The 24,051-nt window shown below is 32.8% G+C and overlaps 1 pseudogene across 1 annotated transcript in view; it reads right to left on the minus strand.

Moving 5' to 3' along the window:
* LOC148943860 (uncharacterized) overlaps positions 1-17,712 on the minus strand; it is a 137,561-nt pseudogene extending 119,849 nt beyond the window's left edge. The window contains exons 1-2 of the transcript XR_016142942.1: positions 17,599-17,712; positions 12,981-13,248 (exon numbers count right to left, since the gene is read on the minus strand). The product of XR_016142942.1 is annotated as an uncharacterized LOC148943860 (transcript). The remainder of the gene's footprint in view (positions 1-12,980; positions 13,249-17,598) is intronic.
* Between the last annotated feature and the right edge of the window lie 6,339 nt (positions 17,713-24,051).

The following is a 24,051-nucleotide window of genomic DNA, read 5'->3' on the forward strand; positions in this document are numbered from 1 at the left end:
TAATTACATAAAGGAATTATGGGAAATTCCCACAATAAAAAATTTCAGGAGAGCTATTGAAAAAAATTGACTAAGGAATAAAACAAAAAAAAAAAAAAAAAAGATTGGGTTTAACCAGAGCAGTAGCCTACTAACTCCCTACTAATTCTCTTATTATTTAAAATATTTTTATTTATTTCATCTTAATCGATATTTAGATTATGGATTTGACTAAAACAGAAGCTTTTGTAAGGTCTGCCCAAACTCCAAGCAATCATTGTCCGTAATTTGTTTTTGAATATAGCAATCAAATCAGGAACGTACATCATAGTTCACCGATCAGCACCAATCAGAACAACCTGATTGTTAGGATCAGCACAATTTGAAATGATTGTTAGGATCAGGCGCAATGATTGTTAGCAACAATCATTGCGTAGGGCCAACTTATTTTTTCTTCTTGCTTCGGCTTCACATATGGAATAGACAGTTTTAGATAATTACAAAAAGTGCGAACCGAACCAAATCAAAAAGATATTATATGGAAAAATCCACTTGGAGCAGTATGTCGCCCTGGTTTCCCTCCAACCACCCAATAACTTTGAAATTAAATGATGAGAGCATCTAAATAAATTTCCAGATAAAACTGATTTATGTGCTTTAGATGCAAAACTGATTTAGATTGCAATTGATCTATTGAGAAGGAGCAGGTTCTTGTCCACAATCTAAAATTTTTTTTATCTTGCACATAGAAAAATCCCAACATTTTTTTTTTTTTTTTTAATATATTAGACATGAAAATGGACATTGCCCACTTAAAATGAATATTAATTCTAAGAAAAGAATGAAAGTTACTATATTTGAAGCAGTTTTAAAAAAAGGAAAAAAAATGTGCACATATTTCACTGAAAATAATGAGCCAGTCAATAAATGACTGAATATCCCTTGTTTTGGGAAAATAAAATAACAATCTTATATACTTCATTCAGATAATCTATTTTGAGACCAAAATTTGTGAATTCCATGAACAATGTTTTTAAGTACCCTATATTTTGAAAATACAGATACATATTGGTTGCATGTATCTAATCCTTGTTTATACATAATTTCAATAAGTAAAAATTTACACACGCACTTTTTATAGGAAAATCTCTTCAAAGCTGTGAAAGAAAAAGAAAATTTGTCTTAAATCCAATTTTTTTTTGAGGGGAATGAAGAACTTTAGATTAAAAAACTGAATAAATAATTGAATTAGAAATGAAATATTTCAAGTTTAGTTTGACCAGCACTAAAAACTAAAATGCTGTTAAATACTAAAAACACTTAGATCCCACTAAGATCATTGTGGGTTCTCCAATATCAAGATTTTGTCTTTTAAACATAAGTAGGTAAATTCGAATGATAGTACAAACAAAGAGACAAAAATCTCAAAATGAAGTACAAGTTAATACGTCCACGGCCAATAGAAGGAAAGAAAAATACGAACTAAATGACAAGAATTCAGCTTGTACAAAACTAGGCAAAGCACTAAATATAAAAAAACACACAAATAACAGAGTAAAGATAAAACCTGAAATGGTTTATAAAACCTAAAATTAAAAATTTAAAATATTTGAAAGAATACAAGAAACAGGCGAATATCTAAGAATACAATTAATACTACAGTCAAAGAGTATGGGTAACTTATAACAGTGGAAAATGACGTCAATATCGGCAAAAAAATATTAACACCATCTAGTGGGTGGCTACAATTGGCATTTCTCAAGCTCTGTAATCCTTTTTCTGTCCGTAACTGAGTTTGTAGACTTACTACCTTACTTATTTGACCAACTAAAGAAATTAAATAAATTGTTATTATTATTACACAGCAACAAATGAGGGTTGCCAAATGCTAGACACAGTTTAGGGTCTTTTGTTTACACACTGCACTAGCACCAGTTTCCACTTTCAGTGCCAGTTCAGGACCGTCTGTGTTCCTAATTTAGCTTTCATTATCTCTTATTTTTGGGATTTTGAAGTCATTATAACTGCACAGTCAGCTGTATACTTTTAAAGGACAAGACAGGGAGAAATTTCGGAAATGCACTTACAACATTTTTATGAAAAACGGTGTCAGGGCAAAATAATTTTTTCACGGGGTCCGTCTATTTGTTTCTTTTTTTTTCGGGAATTGAGGCGGAGATTTGGGGCTTTCCCCACTCATATCGGGATTTTTATCAATAATTGCTTGTCTCTTGGCTATCCTCTTTCGTTTCTATTCTTATCTGGAAACTCCATCGTTGAAGTATCTTTTATTTATGAAAAAATAAAAATCAAATATAATTAAATACAACAATTAATCAAACATATGTTACAGATTCTACTGTTATTGCATTAACAATTGAAACCGAAATACAAAAAAAAAAGAATTGAATGGACAGTGAAGAAAAAAAAAAATATCATTTAAACAAAAGATGTGAGTTTTTCTTTTTCTTTTTAATGGGATTTGTTACATTTTCTTTTCCTTTTCTTTGTTTAGTATTTTTTTTCCTAATTTAAAGACTTCTAAGAGTGTAGCCGAAATATGTGGGATTTGTTGTTATTTCTGTGTTAAAAGATTTTATTTGATTTTTGATTTTCCTATTAAATTTTTTTTCACCTGTTTTCGATAATTTTTTGTTCAGCTCTATTATTAACAGCATACTAACTCTTTGAAATATTTTTTTTTTACGTTAAAAAGAAAATGAAATAAAATATAATAAATGATAAAATATGTTTTTATTACCTATCGACGACCAATGAAAAACACACTAATCGTAACAAACTTTGACTTACCCATTGAGCCTTGCTGCAACCTTATGGGAATGGATATTCAAGATCCCTCCCCTCGAACGACAAACTTCCATTTAACAAAAAAACGTCTCTTCAAATCACATTTACCATTGAACTTGCCAAAAAATTCAGAATAGACAAGTAAATTTATAAATTTTGCACGTCAGAGATAAATTTTATAGTTTAGTTTAGAAGGGGAAGAAGGGAAACGAAATTTCCCTCCTTCCCCTCGGGAAAAACTGGAAATTTTTTCTTCCAAAAATGGAAAGTTCTCCTCCTGATATTCCCCCCCCCCCCACACAAAATAGCCCTTCCCCTGTTTATAACAATCAAAAATTTTAATTTACAAGTCTTCGATATATTTCTCCCCCCCCCCCCTGGAAGACTCCCTTTTTTTAGAAAACTTGCCTCGCACAAGATCCCATCATCCCTCCCTCGCACAAGATCCCTCCCATCCCAGCAGAACATTTTTCCAATGTATTAGTAACGCTAGCATTTTTTTACTTTAAAACTAGTTGAAGACTCTCTCCATGAAACTTCCCTTCCCCGCTCATTCTTCTCCTGACCCCCCCCCCCCTCCTACCTCAATAAAAATAAAAATTGGGTTTAAGAGACGCCATAGAAAATTAAAGCTACCGCATGCTTCCCCTCCAAAGGGACAAAATCTGTCCTGATAAGGTTCTCTCCAACAACTTTCTTCATTAGGCAATTGCCTATAAATTGAAAAACATGATAATGCACAGATCGATAAACACAAATATTCATTTTTGAATCGTCATTCTTTCCACAATAAAGTAAAAACTGAATTCAACAAAACAGATCTTTAAGTGGATCAAAATTAAAATGTTCGGCTCATTTTGGAGTAAAAATAAACTGGAATAATGCGTCGTAATTTCATCAAAACATCAGAATATTTTTTCACTTGTCCTTTTGTTGTCAAGAAATCAAAACAGAAAAAAATTTCTCTCCAAAGTTCTTATGTTAGAAAATATAGCTTTAAGGTTCTTTTAAACCTGATTGTATGGATAAACTAATATTTCTCATTTCTTTATTCTCTTTATTCTCTAAAGTTCACAAGACTTTATAATCACTTAAAAGAACGTTGCCAAATTGGAACACTCACTTGATGAGCAGACACCCCCCCCCTCCACCCTGAGTATAAATCTTGGTGACAATACAAATGTATTTATTCAACCAGACATACGTAAATTAGATTTTTTTAATCCGGAAATGGGAACTTTTAAATTCCCAATGGGAAAGAACAAGATAAAACTAAAAACAAAAGAAAATCACTGAAGAAATACAAAAATATATCAATAAAAAATAAAATAATTAACTGATAAAAAATACAAAAGAACAGCAAAAAAAGAAGAATCATATTACAATAGGGTTCAGCAAGACCACAGAAATTGTTTTTGTACAATATCAACTAGCAGGTTTTTCCTAAGAATGGGCTTTTAAATGTTTTTCGAGATATAATTTAGAAGAATGTTCTCGCTTGCATATATTACATTTAAAGAGTTTCTCACCAGTGTGTACTCTTTGGTGCTGAATCAAACGGCTTGACTGAGAAAAAGTTTTCTCACAGACATCACATTTAAAAGGTTTTTCACCCGTATGAACTCTTTGGTGCTTAATCAAACTGTTTGACACTGAAAAAGTTTTCTCACAGACATCACAATTAAACGGTTTTTCACCTGTGTGTAATCTTTGGTGACTAATCAAACCGCTTGACACAGAAAAAGTTTTCTCACATAAAGCACAGTTAAAGGGTTTTTTACCCGTGTGTAATCTGTGGTGGTTAAATCAAACTGCTTGACACAGAAAAAGTTTTCTCGCAGAAATCACATTTAAACGGTTTTCCAACTCTATGTAATCTTTGGTGCTGAATCAAACTGCTTGACTGAGAAAAAACTTTCTTTTTCACATACATCACATTTAAAGGGATTTTCACCCGTATGTACTGTTTGGTGGTAAATCAAATGGCTTGACTGAGAAAAAGTATTGTCACATACATCACACATAAACGGTTTCTCGCCAGTGTGCACTCTTTGGTGATTAATCCAACTTTTCGATTGAGAAAAGCATTTTTTACATACTTTACACTTAATCGGTTTATCCACAGTGTGCAATCTATGATGTATATCCAAGTCCCTTGATTTAGAAAAGCACTTGATACACAAATCAGATTTATAGGGCCTTTTTAATGTTAGTTTTCTTTAATATTTCTCGTACTCTTCTTTTTTTTTGCTTTACAAGCCACTCTCATGATATGGGTTGTGAACGTTGAAGCTTTTTGCCTCAGGTTTGGATTCATTGGAAGTTTCTCTGCATATTTTGACATCACTTGATGAAGGATCTTTAACTCCAATAACTAAAAAAACACGGAAGAAACTTTACTAAAAACAATCCTCATTTCAGGCTAAGTGTTTCTTTTTCACATAAAATCCAAAACGAGAAAAATGTCACCGCCATAACAAAGATTATTCGAAAAAAACAAAAGAATATGACATGAAAGCTTATTATAAATGCTGATATCTTTTACTTGAAGTCCATATAACTTTGAATTAATTTAAGAAAAAGAGAAAATGTTTAAAATGTTTTTGGTTTTCAATAAAGTGCAAATTATGATCTGACAATGCATAGAGAGGGTCAGCCCAACTCTTCTTAGGTTCTGATCATTTTGATTTTGACTCGGTTATTGATTCTATGTTCTGTTCATTTTGGGTTTCATTTATTTATTGATAGTAATTTAAAGTAGTATTAAGTTTCAAATTTATTCGACTTTATTTCTTCCAATCCTTGTATTACTAAGTCCTAACTTTCATTTGAAAAACTTATTTTTTGAAGAGTTTTCCAAATCAATTTCTCTTCGATTTCATTATCATAATCTTTGGTAAAGAAAAATATGTTTTATAAATCTTTTTTGTCTTTCTTTACAAACATTCAGATTTTGCCTATGAATTTATATATTTTGGCTGGGCAAAATTTTTCGGCGATATTTAGTAATATCCGTCTTTTTTAAAATCTAATACACTTAGTATATTTCGATATAGTTTAAACATGAACTTTCCCAGAAACTGAAACTTATTAACCAATTTTCTTCCTAAGAACCAATATCTATGCTATTTTGACAACCTTGATGCACTTAAACTCAATGGATTTAGTTCAGTGGTAAGAGCGGGGGTATTAATAGTAGTGAACACGATATCTTTGCTATCATTCAACATATTCATGAATGCTCAGATAGAGTAGAAATTCCAGCAACAATATATTTAGATTTTAAAAAAGTATTCTATACAATATCCCATTGTATTCTTTTTTGTAAATTGCATAATTGTAGTGTGCGAGGACTGTCGTCGGATCAACTTAAATCTTATATGGATAACAAAAAGCAGAAAATTGAAGGAGGCAATTTCCTCTCTCCACCTGGTCCTCAGTCTTCGAGAGTTAGGGTATCTCAGGGCTCTGTCCTAGGTTCCCTGCTTTTTCTAACTTATATCAATAATTTCCACCGTGCTTTGGCAATCGTGTGCCTCAACATACATTTTGCTGATGATTCTCTTTCTAATGTTCTTGATTCGTGTTCATCAAATTTTAGCGTTTTGAATTTATGTAAAACTAATTTCATAATTTACGGCAGAAAATCTAATTTTTGCCCTCGCATTGTTCGAGTTACTTCTACAAAATATCTATAAGGTTATCTTTTAAGACCCACGCTTTACGAAGAATTCATTTTGCTCTGATTCAGTCTAGTATTAATTATTGTTTTCTCCTATACATATCCGCATTTAAAAGACATATTAAACCAATACATATTTAAAAAAAATATATAGACCAAAGAATCATGAAATTTTTATTCCATCGCCTATTATTCATTTGCACTTGTAAAGAAGTCTTCTAGAGTATCTTTATATACTTAAGTTGATATACTTCCAGTGTCTCAAAAATTTACTTTTGGAGCAGTTCTTTTCAAATTTCCTTATGACATTTAGAAATTGCCACCATATTATCTAAGTTAAAGTTCGTTCTCCCAATCATATTATTTACGTAATCATAACACTAGACAAAAGAAGAGTATCTATATTGACAAGTATATTACTGACAGACATAAATTTGCTATCCTTGTGACGATAGCCTGGTGCTGGGATTCTCACAATATCTTATTGACAAATTTATTTCTATCATATTAAGAAAAAAAGGAATCTTAAATTTCATTTAGTTCAAAATTATTTGTAATTTGATGTCTATTTAATAAGATAAAATTATTTGTACGATTTTTTTCTCTGGTTGAACGTGGGTCTCTTGGCTAACTTCTAGTATTAATTTATATTTAATAATATTGAAATTTATTTATGAATCCTGGGCTTACTGCTACTTTCATATTACTGTAGTGTTATTGTATATTAGCCGTCGTGTTTATCTTTGTACTGTAGCGTTATCTGTTATTTTATCTTTGTCAAAGGCCTAGTTTTTTTTAGCTTGTCTCCCAATGGACATCTGTTAAATATATACATTTTTATGTGAATAATGTAATAATGGAACTTTGAACTTTTACTTGAACTAAGCCTGAAAGTCCCAATTTGATATCCTCTGCCGTTCTTGAAATATTCCTGAGACGTCTCATTGATAACAAATGTAAAGATAGTATCTTTTGATTTCATTCTGAAGTAAGATAAACTTTCCCTGAAAGTTTCTACTTTAGATCCTAGTCCTGAAAAATACCCCCTTGATATCTTGACAACCTGTATGCACTTAAATTATTTTTATTTAGTTTAATAATAGAAGTAATAGTTGTAGATATTATCACAAGTTATTGGAATATTGGTAGCCAAGAAAGTTTCAGCTAAGACGATGCTCGTATATTCTAAAACATCCATTTAATAGCCCATGAGTGGCTTTTGATTCAGTTCAACATCTCCTCGCCATTCCTTGAAAATTTCACTAATATCATTAGCATTAATACATTCTTAGACCCCACTGGCTATACATGACAAATGAAACTCAGAGAGGAATAACAATGACAACTTTGATTCGGCATTGGCTTCGCATATTTTTGTAAATCCGACCCATCTGGTTCTTTTTGACAAGACAACTTTAATATCTACTGTAAATGGCCTACCACAAACTTTTAAAGAGGTAATTGAGATAAAAAAAAATACATAAACAAAAATTTAGCAGTAAATAGAGATACTGGAGGTATTTCATTAAGCCCAATTTACGACAGTTTAATTTTTAAGGATTCAATCAACATATTCACCCCCTCAATGACTTGAATAACTTGAAAGAAGAACTTGAAAGGTAAAACTTGAAAGAACTTGTTTGCACATCAAATGATGAACGAATTTGTCGGCCAGCCAAAGCAATAGCAAAACAAAGGATTATTGCCCAGTCATCATGGTAGATTTCTTTTTCGTTGATTCCAACCTGATTCTTATTTAGTTTCTGTTCTGTCGTTGACATGTAAACTACGGAAGGTTCGATTTTCGTTCGTTTCTTTTTGTTTTCTTTATTTTTCATTTAGCATTGAGGAGGACTCGGCGGAGGTCCTTGTCAAAAGATTTGTTTTTTTCTTCTTCTTCATGGTTTACCACTGGCTGACAAAATCCTCAATTTTTCGCCGTTTTTTATTTTATTTTTAATTTTTTATTTTTTTTTTCCTCTCCGAGTTTCATTTATCATTATCATTAGCAATAACAGTAGTAAAAGTAAAAAACGTATCAGTAAGAATATTGGAAGTAGATTTAGTGATACAAGTAACAGTAATAGTATTTCAATTCTACCTTTTTGGTCTTGTTCAATATTCCTTCTTCATACCCTGATACCCTGATAGTTTCAACTTAATATTCTAATCTGTTTCTGAGATGCTGCTAATAAATTCTTTTGAATGCCTGAATGTACCTTGTTTATTTTGATTTAACATAGCGTCCCAAACAGCAGTTTCTGAAAATTCCGTATTAAGACTACATAGCCTTAGTAACAGTAGTACAAGCAGCAGTAGTATTATTACTAATGCTTGTAATAGTGGTATGCATATAGTCCATTTTTATTAGTTCAACCTATACCTCAACATGCCCTGAAAGTGTCAACTTAATACTCTAAGCCGTTCTTCACATACTGCTAATATGTCGTTTTGCCAGCTAGCATACACATAGCGTATTTCAGTTTAAGTAAACAAACGCCCCATCATTTACAAAAAACTCCTCATTAATACCCTTAGCCTCGATATTAATATTAATGGTAGCAGTAGTATGCATATAATAGCTTAGGGCTGGTTGAACAGCACCTTAGGGCTGGTTCCCCTAAGCATACACTGACATTTTCAACTTAATACTCTAGGCTATTTCTGAGATATATCTGGTATTCTCAGTAAATATCCTGCAATGACATACTGTATTATGAGCCAGTTCAACACCCACCCAAACTTTCCCTGAAAGTTTCACAGTAACACTCTTAGCTGTAGAAATACTTCTAAAACTACTACTTGTAGTAGTCGTAGCAGCTCTAAGTGCACATAAGGTATTCCGGTTAGTTCAAGATCCCCTTTAACATGATATGTAAGGTTAAACTTAATTCCCTAGACTATTCCTGGGATATTGCAGACACACCCTTTTGACAACCTCCACGCAAAAAGTGTTTTGATATAGTTCATCATAACTCTCAACATTCCCTGTATGTTTCACCTTCATAACCTTAGCCTTAGTAGTAGTAGTCGTAGTAAAAGTAGCAGCAGTAGTAATGGTAGCAGTGAGTATAGAGTGCCTTTTTCTTAATTCAACCTCCCTTTTAGCACACACTGAAGTTTCAGCTTAATACTCAAAACTGTTCCTAAGACATTGCTCATATATCCTTTTCACAGCCTGAATGCAAATAGCGTGTTTTATTTCGTTCAATATTCCATAAAATTTTCTTGAAAGTGTCACTTAAAAACCCTTAGCCTTAGTAAAGGTCACAGTCATTAGAGTAGGAATAGTAGTAATAGTGGTGACATGAAAATAAAGCTATTTGTTGTTGAACATCCCTCTAAGCACGCACTTTTATAGTTTCAACTTAATACTCTACGCCGTTCTTAAAATATTGCTTATAAGCCCGTTTGAGAAACTGGATGCATATTGTCTCATCTTAATACAATTAGCGTCACAAGTAGCAGTAACAGTAGAATGCTCATAATGCCTATCAGTTAGTTCCAAATCCGCTTCAACATGCCCTGGAAGTTTCAACTTAATGATCTAAGAAGTTCCTGAGACTTTCCATATACATCCTTTTGACAATCTACGTACTCATAATGTGTTTTGATTTGATTCAACGTTCCCCAAAATATTCCCGGAAAAATTCAACTTAATACCCTTAGCTTCAGCAGTATCAATAGTAGCACTGCCAGTAGCAGCATAAACACAGCATCTTTTGTTTTTTTTTAACATCCCTCTCAATACACACTGAAAGTTTCAATTTTCTATTTAAAGCAGTTTCTGGGGCATTATTGATACGTTCTTTTGACAATCTGCAAGCACATAGTGTTTTATTTTCAGTTGAGCATCTTCTCAATATTCCCTGAAATTATCATTTTAGTACCCTAACTTTAATAGTAGTAGTAGTAGCAGTAGTGGTAGCATGAAAATTTTGCCATTTAGTTAGTTCAACATCCCTCATAACAAGCCCCAAAACTTAATACTCCAAGCCATTACTATGACATTACTAATCAGCCCATTCGATAACCTATATGCACATGTTTTGATCTAGTTCAGCTTTCCCCAAAATGATCCTTGAACTTTTCGCCTTTGTAGCAGTAGCAGTCACAATAGTAGCACTTGTAATTATTGCCTTTTGGGCAGTTGAACATACCCCTCATTAGACCGTTCAAGTTCTGAATTAATACTCTTAACCACTCCAAAGATATTCCTGGCAAACTCTATTCTTTTGACAACCACTGTACACAAAGTTTGTTTTAAGAATTTATTTCAGTAATTTATTTTGAACTTTAAAACCACAAAGTACATTAATCAGTAGCCAGAACACGCATCCTTTAGAGTTCGTAAATCACCCCCTATTTTTGAGTTACTTTTTCATCTCGATCCAGCTTTACCAAAGGTTTGGTAAAATATATTGAAAGAAGGTAACAGAAACGTTCTTCTTAAGGTTAGTCAAAAGTCCAAGCATTTAGTCCTTTTTTTTTAGTGCTTATTCCATAAAATTTTATCTTATAAAAATATTTTTTTGAAAAAAAAAAAAAAATCTGATATGTTCCTTAATTGTAAAAAAATATTGAGCCCAATTCCTAAGAGTCAGATTCAAGTTTATATCGTTCTAAATAGCTGGATAAAGAACCGAAAGGAACAACTTCTCTTTTTGGAGACATAAAAAAGTCTGGAACTTCAAGGACCTCTTCACTGTTATTTTGCAAGGTATGCTCGAGTTCTGAAACAAAATTTAAATTAAAGTGACGCAAAAGACATTCAACAGCAAAACGTACTGCACAAACCCAACTACTTTTCTCTTTAGAATCGATTAGCTCCTGAAAATCAATAATAACCATTACTGGAGTTAAAAAAATATTAGTTGGGCTATTTCCTATGTTTAGCAATCTTTAAGATAGACGATTCTAATATATTATCACCTTTGTTTGCTACTCTTTCCTCGGGGAAATGGAGGGCTTCAAAGGGAATACATATAACGTTGTAGGGTCCCAATAACTGGTAATGTACACTTTCGTAGTTTATAACATCTTTGCACAGGATTTTGCGCAGGATTTTGTTGGCGTTGAAGATTGTGAGGGCGTTGTTGCTCTAATGTAATATCTCTTTCTTCTTCGCGTTCATTTTTGACTTGTTCAGATATTCGTTGTCGGTTGTCTCCTAACACTACAAATCTTTCTTCTACACATCATTTTTGAAACGTTTTTGATACTCGCTTTCTACTGCTGCTTGTAATTCATACAGCAGCTTATCTTCTGATCATACATATCATTGCGCTCTCTGTGGAGTATTTTTAACCGAATATTCCTCTTTTCTTCACTTCATTAATCTAATGGAAATTTTGTAATGAAAATTTTCAAAACACATTATGAGTACGTAGATTGTCAAAAGGATGTATCTGGAAAATCTCAGGAACGGCTTAGATCATTAAGTTGAAACTTCAAGGGTATGTTCAGGCGGATTTGGAACTAACCGAAAGGCATTACGAGCATTCCACTGTTACTGCTTGATTACTGCTACTTGTGACGCTAACTCTATTAAGATGAGACACTCTGCATACAGGTTTTCAAATGGGCTTCTAAGCAAAATCTTCTGAGCGGCTTAGAGCATTAAGTTGAAACTATAAAAGTGCGTGCTTAGAGGGAAGTTCAACAGCAATTAGCACTATTTTCATGTCACCACTATTACTAGTATTCCTACTCTAATGACTGTGACCTTTACTAAGGCTAAGGGTTTTTAAGTGACACATTCAAGAAAATTTTATGGAATATTGAACGAAATAAAACATATTCTGAGCATTCACGCTGTGAAAAGGATATATGAGCAATGTCTTAGGAACAGTTTTGAGTGTTATGCCGAATCTTTCAGTGTGTGCTAGTAATGGAAGTAATGGAAATTTTGCCATTTAGTTAGTTTAACATCCCCCACAACAAGCCCAACTTCATACTCCAAGCCATTCCTAAGACATTACTGATAAGCCCATTCGACAACCTATATGCACATAATGTTTTGATTTAGTTCAGCTTTCCCCAAAATGATCCTTGAAATTTTCGTTGTAGCAGTTGCAGTACATACATATTGTCTTTTGGTCAGTTGAACATCCCCCTCATTAGACCCTTCAAGTTCCGACTTAATACTCTTAGCCACTCCAAAGATATTCATGGCAACCTCTATTCTTCTGACAACCACTGTGCACAAAATTTATTTTAAGATTTATTTCATTAACTTATTTTGAACTTAAAAACCACAAAGTACATCATTCAGCAGCCAGAACACGTATCCTTTAGAGTTCGTAAATCACCGCCTATTTTGAGTTACTTTTTCATCTCGATTCAGCTTTACCAAAGGTTTAGTAAAATACATTGAAAGAAGGTAACAGAAACGTTCTTCTTAAGGTTAGTCAAAAGTCCAAGCATTTAGTCCGTTTGTTTTAGTGCTTATTCAATAAACTATTATCTAATAAAAATAATTCTTTGAAAAAAAAAAAAATCTGAGATGTACCTTCATTGTCAAAACATATGGAGCCCAATTGCTGAGTGTCGGGTTCAAGGTTATATCGTTCTGAATAGCTGGGTACAGAATCTAAAAGTACAACTTTCCATTCCGGAAACATACAAAAGCCTGGAGCATCAAAGACATCCTCACTGTTATTTGGCAAGGTAACCTGAAGTTCTGAAACACAATTTAAACTAAAGTGACGCAAAACACATTCGATAGTACAACCTACAGTAGAAACCCAGCTATTTTTCTTATCAGAATCGATTAGCTCCTAAAAAGCAATAATAACCCATAATGGGATTAAAGAAAATATTAGTTGGGCTATTTCCTATGTTTGGCAATCTTTAAGATAGACGATTCTAATATATAATCACCTTTGTTTGCTACTCTTTCCTCAGGGAAACGGAGGGCTTCAAAGGGACTACAAATAACGTTGTAGGGTCCCACTGACTTGTAATTTACACCTTCATAGGTTACGACATCTTTGTCATAATCCTCACAGAGGATTTTGCGCAGCATTTTGTTGGCGTTGAAGATTGTAAAGGTGTTGTTGCTCTAACGTAATATTTCTTTCTTCTTCGCGTTCATTTTTGACTTGTTCGGATTTTCGTTGTCGGTTGTCTTCTAACACTACAATTCTTTGTTCTACACATCATTTTTGAAACTTTTTTGATACTCGCTTTCTCACTATTGTTTGTTATTGATGCTGCAACTTATCTGCTGATCATACATTTCTTTGTGCTCTATGTGAAGTATTTTTTTAACCGAATATTCCTCTTTTCTTCACTTCATTAATTCTTTATGTGCTAGTTGTCGCACGTCTTATAACCACAAAATTCTTCGTTGTTCACCATTGTCTTTGACTTGTTTTAATTTTTGTTGCCGCCTATTTTCTAACCCGATAATTTTTTGTTTTTTACTTTTGTTTTGACTCATTCTGACACAATTATTCTAACTGCATATTTGTTTGTTTTTCATTTTCGTTTATCATTAATAGAAACAAAAAAAAAATCAATACCCTTCACATTAGTTTCTCAGAATGGTCTTGTCACAATTGATGGTCAAGATTGTTCATTTGTCTTCTAGGCATTATGAAACTGCTGAAAAGACATTTTGTAAATAATATAATAGGAAAAACTAACTGTGTTACAATAAATTTCCCTAAAAGTTTATCACTGTGTGATAACAGAAATTGTTTTCACACAGTGGATTATTCCTGGCGACAAATCCCAAGGAGAATTACTCTACCGGAAAATCATCTTCCACAGGCAAATCTCCCCCAGAATTGAAACCCACTGAAAACTTCCTCCAAACAATTCCACCGAACAGACAAGTCCACGTGTAAAATTGAGCCACCAATGAAAAATTAAGACAAATAAAACGATCTTTGTAAGGGGATTCCGGGAAATTTCCACTTTGTAAGACTTCCCCACGAAAGCTAACCCTCAGAACCGTCCCTCTCAGTGGAAAATTATCCCCGGAGAGAATAACCCCCCCCCCGCGTAATGACCATATAAAAATAAATAAATTCCCCATAAAAAATACCACAACGTAAACGGTGAGTAAATTACATAATTTACCATTCAATATTCCCATTCCTTATTCCACATTCCCAAAGTCATAGTTATTGGACCTTTCAACTATGCCAAACAAAATAGCAGTCTAAAAATTTTGATCGGCCGACTTTGGGGAAAAGGGTGCATGAGAGGGAACTAGTTCCTCTCCGATCTTCTTGGTTACTTAAAAAGCACACTAAAACTATAAATTTCTTTTAAATAAGCCCTCTCCCAATGTTTTAGGGCTATTGGTTCGGCACGATAACCTTCTGGGGAGAAAGAAAAAAAAAATAATCCTGCGTGATTATTTTCCAGGCAAAAAAAAACTGAATTCCATATTTTTGCAGATGGGAGCTTAAAACCTCTACATTGGGGTTTACTAATATGACTAAATTGAAGGTAGGATTTTCAATAAGATTTCATGCCTTTATGGGATGTTTCCCATCTTTTTAAAAAATAAAACAAACTATCTCAGGCTCGTAGCTTTTAATGGGTAGCATTAAACTTAATACTTCTTAAATATTTGGAACTAGAACTAAAATCCAATTCTTTGGATGTATGTATTGATATCAAAATTCATTTTTTTTTAGTTTTTGTTACAATTGGACCGAGTTGCTCCTTACTGACAGTTCGTTCCCTCGAACTGTTTGATATAAAAAGTTTAAAAAAACCTTCATTGGCAAGATGTGCTGGTCCAAATTCCTGTGTATCTGGTTCAAGTTTACATGCTCCTGAAAAGCCGGAAAAAGAATCAACAGGAACTTCTCGTTTGGGAGAAAAATGAAAGCCTGGAGCCTCAAATCATTCCTCTTTATCACCAAGCAAACCATCTTGAACCTCTGAAACAAATATTAAATAAAGAGGGAATAGGACGCGTAAAAACGCTCAAAAAAAGATTGATTATTTGACGAAATTTTGAAATATTAAGAAAAAAAATGATTCCTTTTACAACCTAGTTTTTTTTAAGAGAACGATAAATTTGAGAATAAAATATTGCGTAAATAATTTAATTTAAAAACAATATTTTAGGTACAGTTTGACCAGCACAAAAACTAAAATGTTGTAAAATACTAAAGCACGTTAAGTAGGTGAATTCGACTAATAGTCCAGTGATTTCTGCTAAAACAGGGTAAGAATCTCGGAATTTGAGACAATGGGGCATAGATTTGCAAAAGCCTCTATTATGACACCGTAAAAAATATCTCCAACCCTTCCCGTTGGAAACTGGTCGCAAAAACAAATTTCATAGGTCAAAGGTGAAAAATTGTTGTTTTGCATATTTTTCGTAAAGATTTTATTTTTTGTGGGTTTTATGCCATCTGCATTAACTAAAATTATCGTATAAAGCTAAATTCTTAATTCTGTTATACAGATATCATACATTTTATCTACTATTAGTTCTTTTTAAATATAAATTTACAATATAAAAACAAGATGGACAAATTTCATTAATTGTACTATTAGTTGAAGATACCATAAGTCGGAAATGATGTTTGATTTACTGCAAATTGATCTATTTCATTCTTTTTTTAAGGTTCAATGGTAATTTGTATAAGGCAATTAAAGGTATTCAGTCCATTTATAGCGGACTTGCTTTTCACTCGACTAGAGTATAAGTACATGATAAGTAAATATAACCCAAATAATGTAAAATATTCTCTTTCAAATAGTAAAAGATATGGATGATTTTTTGGTGGAGGTTATTAAGATTTCGAAAAACATTTACCCGCCCGAGTTAATTCTGGAACCTTGTCATGGAACAGGCCAAGACGACCACAATTTAGATTTAAATGTTAATATTTCGGAAAATAACTAATTAGTCTTTAACATACATAATAAAACGAACGATTTCGATTTTGAAGTAACTAATTTCCTGCTCCCAAGAAGTAATGTACATTCAAACATCACATACTCAACCTTTTACCAAAAATTATTTAAACATGAAAGATTTTTCAATAATAATACGGATATTAAAAATAGATGTCAAATTCTAAGGCATAAATTAATCTTGAGAGGTATTTTTTTACGAATAAAATATTTTCGCAATTTAAAAAAAATTAATTTTCAGCATAATGAACTTTTAGGTAAATCCACAAAAAGTTATCAAAAAATATTTAAGGATATATTAATGTAATTCTTCTTTTTTATATAATTGGTTCGAGAAATCAACAAAGTAGTTTATTTTACATCCCATTGAAAGCTTTTTTGTGGCTGAGAATTCAAGGATGATAAAACTGTTAAAGGAATCATGTTTATCTTCCATGATAAAGGGGAATGGGAATCAAACAGTTTGTGGTAACAAACTGTAAGTAAGGAGTAATCCAGCTCGATAGTCACAAAAAATCTAAAAACCAGATTTTTGATGCCCATAGATACACCAATAGAATCAGATTTTTCTGCTGATTTCAAATACATAACTATCATTAATTTTAGTTGTACCCATCAAAAGTTAAGTACCTGATAAAATTGGCCTTTTTTGAAAAAAGGGGGAAACATCCCTAAAAGTCATAGAATTTTAATGAAAATCACACCATCAGATTCAACGTATCAGAGAACCCTACCATAGAAGTTTCAAGCTCCTATCTGCAAAAATGTGGAGTTTTGTATTTTTTTGCCAGAAGAAAGATCACAGATGCATGTTGTTTTTTTGTTTTTTTTTTCAGGGGTAACCGTATCGATCCAGTAGTCCTAGAATATCGTTAGAGGGCTCATCTGAACATTGTACTTAATATTTTTTGATTGTGTTCAGAGTTCCTCTCCAAATCTTTGAAGGGTCAAGTTATTCCCATAGGCATAATTATGTGACTTTTCAAAATGGACTATTCAAAACAAGAAAACTACCGTACTTCAAACTTTGATTGAATGTTTTTGGAGAGAAATCAGCAAAATCGAATCGAAAGCAAAATCGAATCCCTGTATGAATAGCTCTAAGACCTTTTGAATTGTTTGACAAAATAATAGTTAAAAAATTTCAACAATTTTTGAGGAGAGGGGGCTAATAGAAAGGGCAAGGGAAGGAGGGGTTGGTCGCCCTCCAATCTTTCTTCAATAACCCTTCTACATACCTTAAAAGTTTCAACAAATACCCAGAGTCGTTCAATAGATATCATTGATATTTCCGTTTCACAACCAGCAAGGACAAAGGATGTTTTGGTTGTGATTGGTATACCACTCCACATTTCCAAAAATTTTGCAGTAATACTTTAATCTTTTTTGGAGATCCAGGATCAAACTTGTCCTCTTTTCTTGATTAAAGACCTTATATGTTAACAATGGGCTAAATTAGCAGACCTTGCACCAGGGACTGGTGGGGAGGTGGGGAGTTCCATGCTGGAGACAAAGTTATTTGACCTTTGCACTATTTTGAAAAAAATGGTCATATGACAAATTTAATTGGATGCATGTGGGAAAATAGACCATGGGAGGGGAGGGGAATAGTTGGAGGGGGTAAGGAATAATAATTACCATCTCGATCAGTCTTAAAATTAAAAAAGTCATTCCAAAAACAAATTTATTGGAATTACAAAAACTTTTCCAAAGCCCATTAAAAATGCCATCAGATCTAAAAAATATGCATTTAAAAGTATTTGAAATTAAAACTTCAAACTGGCAAGAAAAAAACATGGCTTTTGTTTTTACAATGGCTTTTACTTTAGTATAGCTGAATCATTGGAATGGCTCTGGTAATATTTTTACCTAATTTTCTAAAGACAAGAAGCATAAAATACACCTGAGCGTCCGCCCCCCCCCCCACTGTTGAGGTATTCCAAAAACTATTATTATAATGATCAATTTCACTTTTTTTCAGTAACCTTGTATGCTTCTATGTAAAAAACAAAGAAATAAAGAAAACAGGTCCTTAACACACATACAAGCTACACATAAGCTGGTTTCATATATTGCAATTTCCCATTCCATACAAGTGAATTGAAAGCATATTGTGCAAAAGAATACATAGAAGCAATATTCAAAGAAAATCAAGCAGAAAAAAGTTAAATTTATAACAAGTTATTTTGATGAAAAATAATTAAAAGTTTCATGTTTTGAGAAATTATTTTATTTAAAATAAAATATTCAAAATAAATGTATTTGAATTATGGTAATGTTTTTTTTTCTGCAAATATTGGTGAGCAAGCTTTAAGCTATCCAAATAAACCATTTTAAAAAACGGTTATCGCACAATTAAGACAAGAGACAGTGGTTGGTCTGCAAGACAAAAATTTTGGCTGTCTCATGACAACCTCTAATATACTGGTAACGTCCTTTTTTATAATACCTGCACACAGGGAAGAGAGAAAATTATTCTGCTAAAGGACTGAATCTGAGAGAAATTTTTTCAGATTAATAAGTCTTTAGCATCTAATATCTTCTCAACTGAAACAGCACATTCTTAAAGTACTTCCATCAGAAACAGCATTCTTGAAGTACTTCCATCACATTAAACAATTGCTTAATTTAACAAAAATTGGCAATCTATTTAAAACCCACTTATGTGCAGAATTGCCTTCAATTATTCAACTTCATTCTAGCCCCCTTAATTCTTAAGGGATAGTTCTAAGTGTTTGTAGGGTTGCACTTTTGTTTCTTTTTACTGAGGAAAACTAGAATAGCAAGAGGAGAAAAAAATTTAAAAATATTTACCAAAGCAAAGCAATTTTTGTTTTATTCCAAAAACCTAATTGGGTAACTTACCATTTTTAATAGCTGAAGATGCCAAAGGGATAATGACTTCAGCTATATTTGGAATATGAGGCAACTCCATGATAGAATCTAAGAACAGCGCTAATGCCAATTATGAAACATATAATACTAGCATCAAGAGTTGGATATTATGAATCAGTTTTACCCAGGACTGTATAAGCAAAAAGCACCTGGAAACAGACAAGTTATAATGACGCATTTCAAGTAGTGCAAAACCATTTTTCTTAATACACTGTCAAGCATATGTTGACCTCCCTCAGCAATCAAAAGCATTATAAATATGTTCAATTTTCATTACTATTTCTTGAAATAAAGGGAGTTAAATTTAAAAACTGTCGTTTTGATCTAAGGGTTGTAGTGTGGAAAAAATGTGCAATAGAAAAGTGATATTTTTTCAAACAGAATGAAAGTTATAAAATGGGCAGAGGAACATGTTTGACAGCTGGTTCAACTGCTATGCCTATGTTTATGCCTCTGGGGATGAAATAACTCCCTGTGGGTAAAAGACAATTGGAAATAAAAATTTCCAACTAAACTGTAGATAGGGAGGAGGATCATGCCCACTTCTCAATACTTTGTTCTTTATGTAAGAAGTTTGACTTTTGTCCCAATTTTATATGAATAACTCCGAAAGACAAAATTTGTTGGACTGGAATAAGAAACTGATCAACGATTTATCAATTGACAATTATTCCCAACCTTATAGAAGTGAGAATTACAGAAGATCTGAGAAACACGTTTTGGGTCTGAATTTTCCATTGAATTCTATTCTAGACTATGAAAAATAAAGAAATGCTCCTGATACTTCCCATACTATTGATATACCTTATGAACAATTGACAATCTATTTAAAACCCACTTAAAACCAGGCCTAAATTAATTTTAGGGTACAACATGAGACTATAGCCAGGTTCTAGGATGAAGACTCAGAAACAATTGCAATGGTGGCATTTGATGTTAAATGATAACTTTTTGTTTTTTTCAAGGCATGTATCTTTTCTATATAACACAAAATATTACTTAATTATAACAGGGTCTATGGTTATCTCCTCAACATTTGATTAATGGCAAAAACAAGCCAAAGTAATAACAAAAACAGAACCTACGAGTATATGCACCTTCAAAGCTTTTATTGAATAAAAAAAACTTAGTTAATATAAGATAAATTGAAATAAAAACATAGGGAAGAGAAAGTGTATTTACACACAAGTGGATAGATTGGAGGAAATCATTGGTGTTACTTCCACACTCCTCTGGATTATGATAAATACTTTTTTGGAAATTTTAATTAAATACATAGCCTACCTGTATGCTCAATTTCAATGACCATAGAAACCAAGCATCCTGTTTAGCTGAATTATCTAATTTTTAAATACATCATCTTAAACTCTCTAACAGTGATTTTATTTTTTGAGGAATTCCTCTCGTTTCTTTCATAATATTAGTTACCATCTAATTTTCAACAGCACAAAAATATTTGTGAAAACCAATTTTATTACAAATATTCTCTTTTGAACTTCAAAACAAACATTAAAATTATAGTATAATTTTAAAATGATGAGCTTTCAGCAGTTAATATCATTATATATAAAATTTTCAGTTTTTTTTATTAGTTCTTTTTAAAGATGTTAATGGCACACATAGTTTAACTAAAAACAAGAGTTTGGATACTTTCCCCCTTCATAACTGTAAGTAAAAACCAAAAGTCAACTCCATCAAAGGCGCTTAACTGAAAACGAATTATATTACAAATGTTTTCCTTTCCAGCTCTTACATCATTGAAAATAAAAATAAAATTACAGTGAAATAAATTCTTGAACTGATGGATGTTTCAAGAATTAATATAATTATACAATGTATCTTTCAACAATTAATATCATGATACATCAAATATTCAATTTGATGTTTCTTATACTTTCCAAGACTGTTCAAGACGCATGTAGTTTTCAGTAAAGCGCCAATGACGCAGTAAGTTTAAGACTTACAGTGAGAGAAGGAGGCAATACCCAAACTCTTGTTTGTAGTGATTTTTGTTCGTTTCAAGCTTGAAACGATTTAAGTTTCAATTTAAGTGCATATTCAATTTAAGTTTCACTCGTTTTAAGATTTATTTATTCCTAAACATTAATATCTAGTGTATGTTTGTTTGCATTGATTGTTTATTTGATTTCTTTTCATTTGAAGTTTCATTTATACTTCAATAGCAACATATTTTTTTCGTTTTAAGCTTGATTTTGATATTCACTAAAAGCATTACTCGCTTTATGATCTATTTATTCATTTATATTATTACTTGTTGTATGTTTTTTGCTATGATTGTTTATTTAATTTCTGATCGTTTTTGAATTCATTTATTCTTTCATAGTAATTTCTGATCGTTTTGAGTTTGAATTTCAACAGGTATTTGTATCTGCTGAGCTTAAGTTTAAAATCGCCTTTACTTTTCTTTGAAAAACTTATTTTTCTGAGTTTTTTTTTAAATTTATTTTTGTTTGTTTTTCATCGCAAAAAGTTTCACGTTTTAAAGAATTCGTTATTTCAAAATCAAACTAACAAAAAAAATCAAATGTTAACCAGTATCAAAACTGGTATCAAAGTAACAATATCAAAGTAAAAATTGGGTGTCTGTCAACCCGGGAGTTTTTATTATCTGATTTTTTAAATATTTTTATAAGAATGGCGCACACAAAGTTTTTATCATATGTGTTTTAGGTCAACAGAGCATGGGGAGGGGGCTAATTGTCCGTAAGTCTCTATTGAATATTTAAACATGAAATAGAACTTTCTATTTTCAATCAAATGAGCCCTTTCTGAAGTTTATATGAGCATCCCTTCTATAAGAACCATATATACCCCCAGAGTTTAACTTACAACACCTGTCCCTGGGCCCTGGGGGATTGTGTCGGAGTTTTAGTATCTGATGTTTGAACTATTTCTAACAATATTATTACCTCAAATTTTTATTGGATGGGTTTCTCCGTCCGATAAACCCAGATGCGTGAAGGGCAAGAGGGTCTAGTTACCCTCTCATCTTTTTTTACTCTGAGAAAATGAACTAGAACTTTTAATTTCCATTCAAATGAGCCCTCTCTGAAGTTTATACAAGCATCCCTTTTATAAGGACCATATACAGCCCCAGGACATAGCTTACAATGCCTACTCCCAGGGCCCTGGAAGTTGTGCTGATGCAGGTTTTTTTTATCTGACCTTTGAACTATTTAAAAAAAATTGCTATCTCAAAATTTGTATTGGAAGGGTTTGGGGAAAAAAAGGTGTGTTGGGGGAGGGGGGGGGGCTAGTTGCTGTCAGAAATATTTTGACTCTTAAAAAGTGGACTAGAACTTTCAATTTCCAATCAAATGAGCCCTCTCTGAAGTTCATACAAGCATCCCTTTCATAAGCACCATATAGGCTCACAAGACAATAATTACAACAGCTACCCCCTGGGCCCGGGGGGGTTGTGTTGACACTGGAGTTTTGTTATCTAATTTTCGAACAATTTTCAAAAAACTTGCTATCTCAAAATTTTTAGCAATTGGTTTTGGGGAAAAAGAGCGGGGGGGGGGGGGGTAGTTTCCCTTAAATCTCTTGACTCTAAAAAGTGAACTAAAAATTTAAATTTCCAATCAAATGAGCCACTATGAAATTTAGACGAACATCCCTGTTAGAAGAACTATACATACCTTTAGGGTAAAACTTAGAATACCTTCCACAGGGCCCTGGGGGGTTGTACCGACACCAGAGTTTATCACATCCAACCTTTGAACTATTTTAATCAAAATATCTATCTCAAAATTTCCATCATATGGGTGGAAAAAGAAGGCATGGGGGGGGGCTAACGGCCCTTGCATCTCTTTTGACTATTAAAAAGTTACTCAACCTTTCAATTTCCAATCAAATAAGCCCTCTCTGAAGTTTATATTAGCATCACTTTAATAATAACCATATATGCCCCAGGGCATAGCTTAAATCACCGGCCCTGGGGCTTTGAGGGGTTGTGATGACACCTGAGTTTTTGTTATCTGACATTTAAACAATTTTTAACTTAATGGCCATATCGAAATTTTTCTTGGATGCATTTGTGGAAAAATTCAGGTTAGGGGGCTAGTTGCCCTCCAATCTCTTTTTACTCTCAAAAACTGAGCTAGGACTTTCAATATCCAATCAAATGAGCCCTCTCTAAAGTTATTACGAGCATCCCTTCCACAACAACCATATATTCCCCCAGGGCATAACTTAAAACGCCTGCCGTGGAGGGGCTGTGTCCGCCTTTTCCTTATATGGTCTTTGAACTGTTAAAAAAATGGCTATCTCAAAGAGTTTTTTTTGTATGATATTTAAACCAATTTAAACAAAAAAAGCTAATAAAAAATTTTTTTCAGGTCCATTGTGCAAAAAACGCGTGGGGGGGGGAGGCTGGTGACCCCTCAGATATCTTTTGACGCTTAAAAAGTGATTTAGAACTTTCAATTTCCCTCTCTGAGTTTTATATGATCATTCCTTCCATAAGAACCATAAGTGCCCCCAGGGCATAACTTATAACCCTTGCCCTAAAGACTGTGGGGGGGGGGGGGGGAATGTCCTGCTCAAAGATATAATTTCCAGAACTTACAACTACGTTGAACAAAATGGTTATCTCAAAATTTTGATTGGATGTGTTTGGGGAAATGGTGGGCTTGGAAGGGGCCTTCCAATAACTTTCAACTATTAAAAAGGGCACTAGCCATTTCAATTTTCAATCAAATGAGCCCTTTTTGAAGTTTCTATGACAACGCTTTCTATTAAAACCTTATATGCCCCTAAGTCATAACTTACAA

The sequence above is a fragment of the Artemia sp. Qi Xiang Cuo genome, chromosome 15 (genome assembly GCF_049724085.1).
Source record: "Artemia sp. Qi Xiang Cuo chromosome 15, ASM4972408v1, whole genome shotgun sequence".
NCBI lineage: Eukaryota > Metazoa > Arthropoda > Branchiopoda > Anostraca > Artemiidae > Artemia > Artemia sp. Qi Xiang Cuo.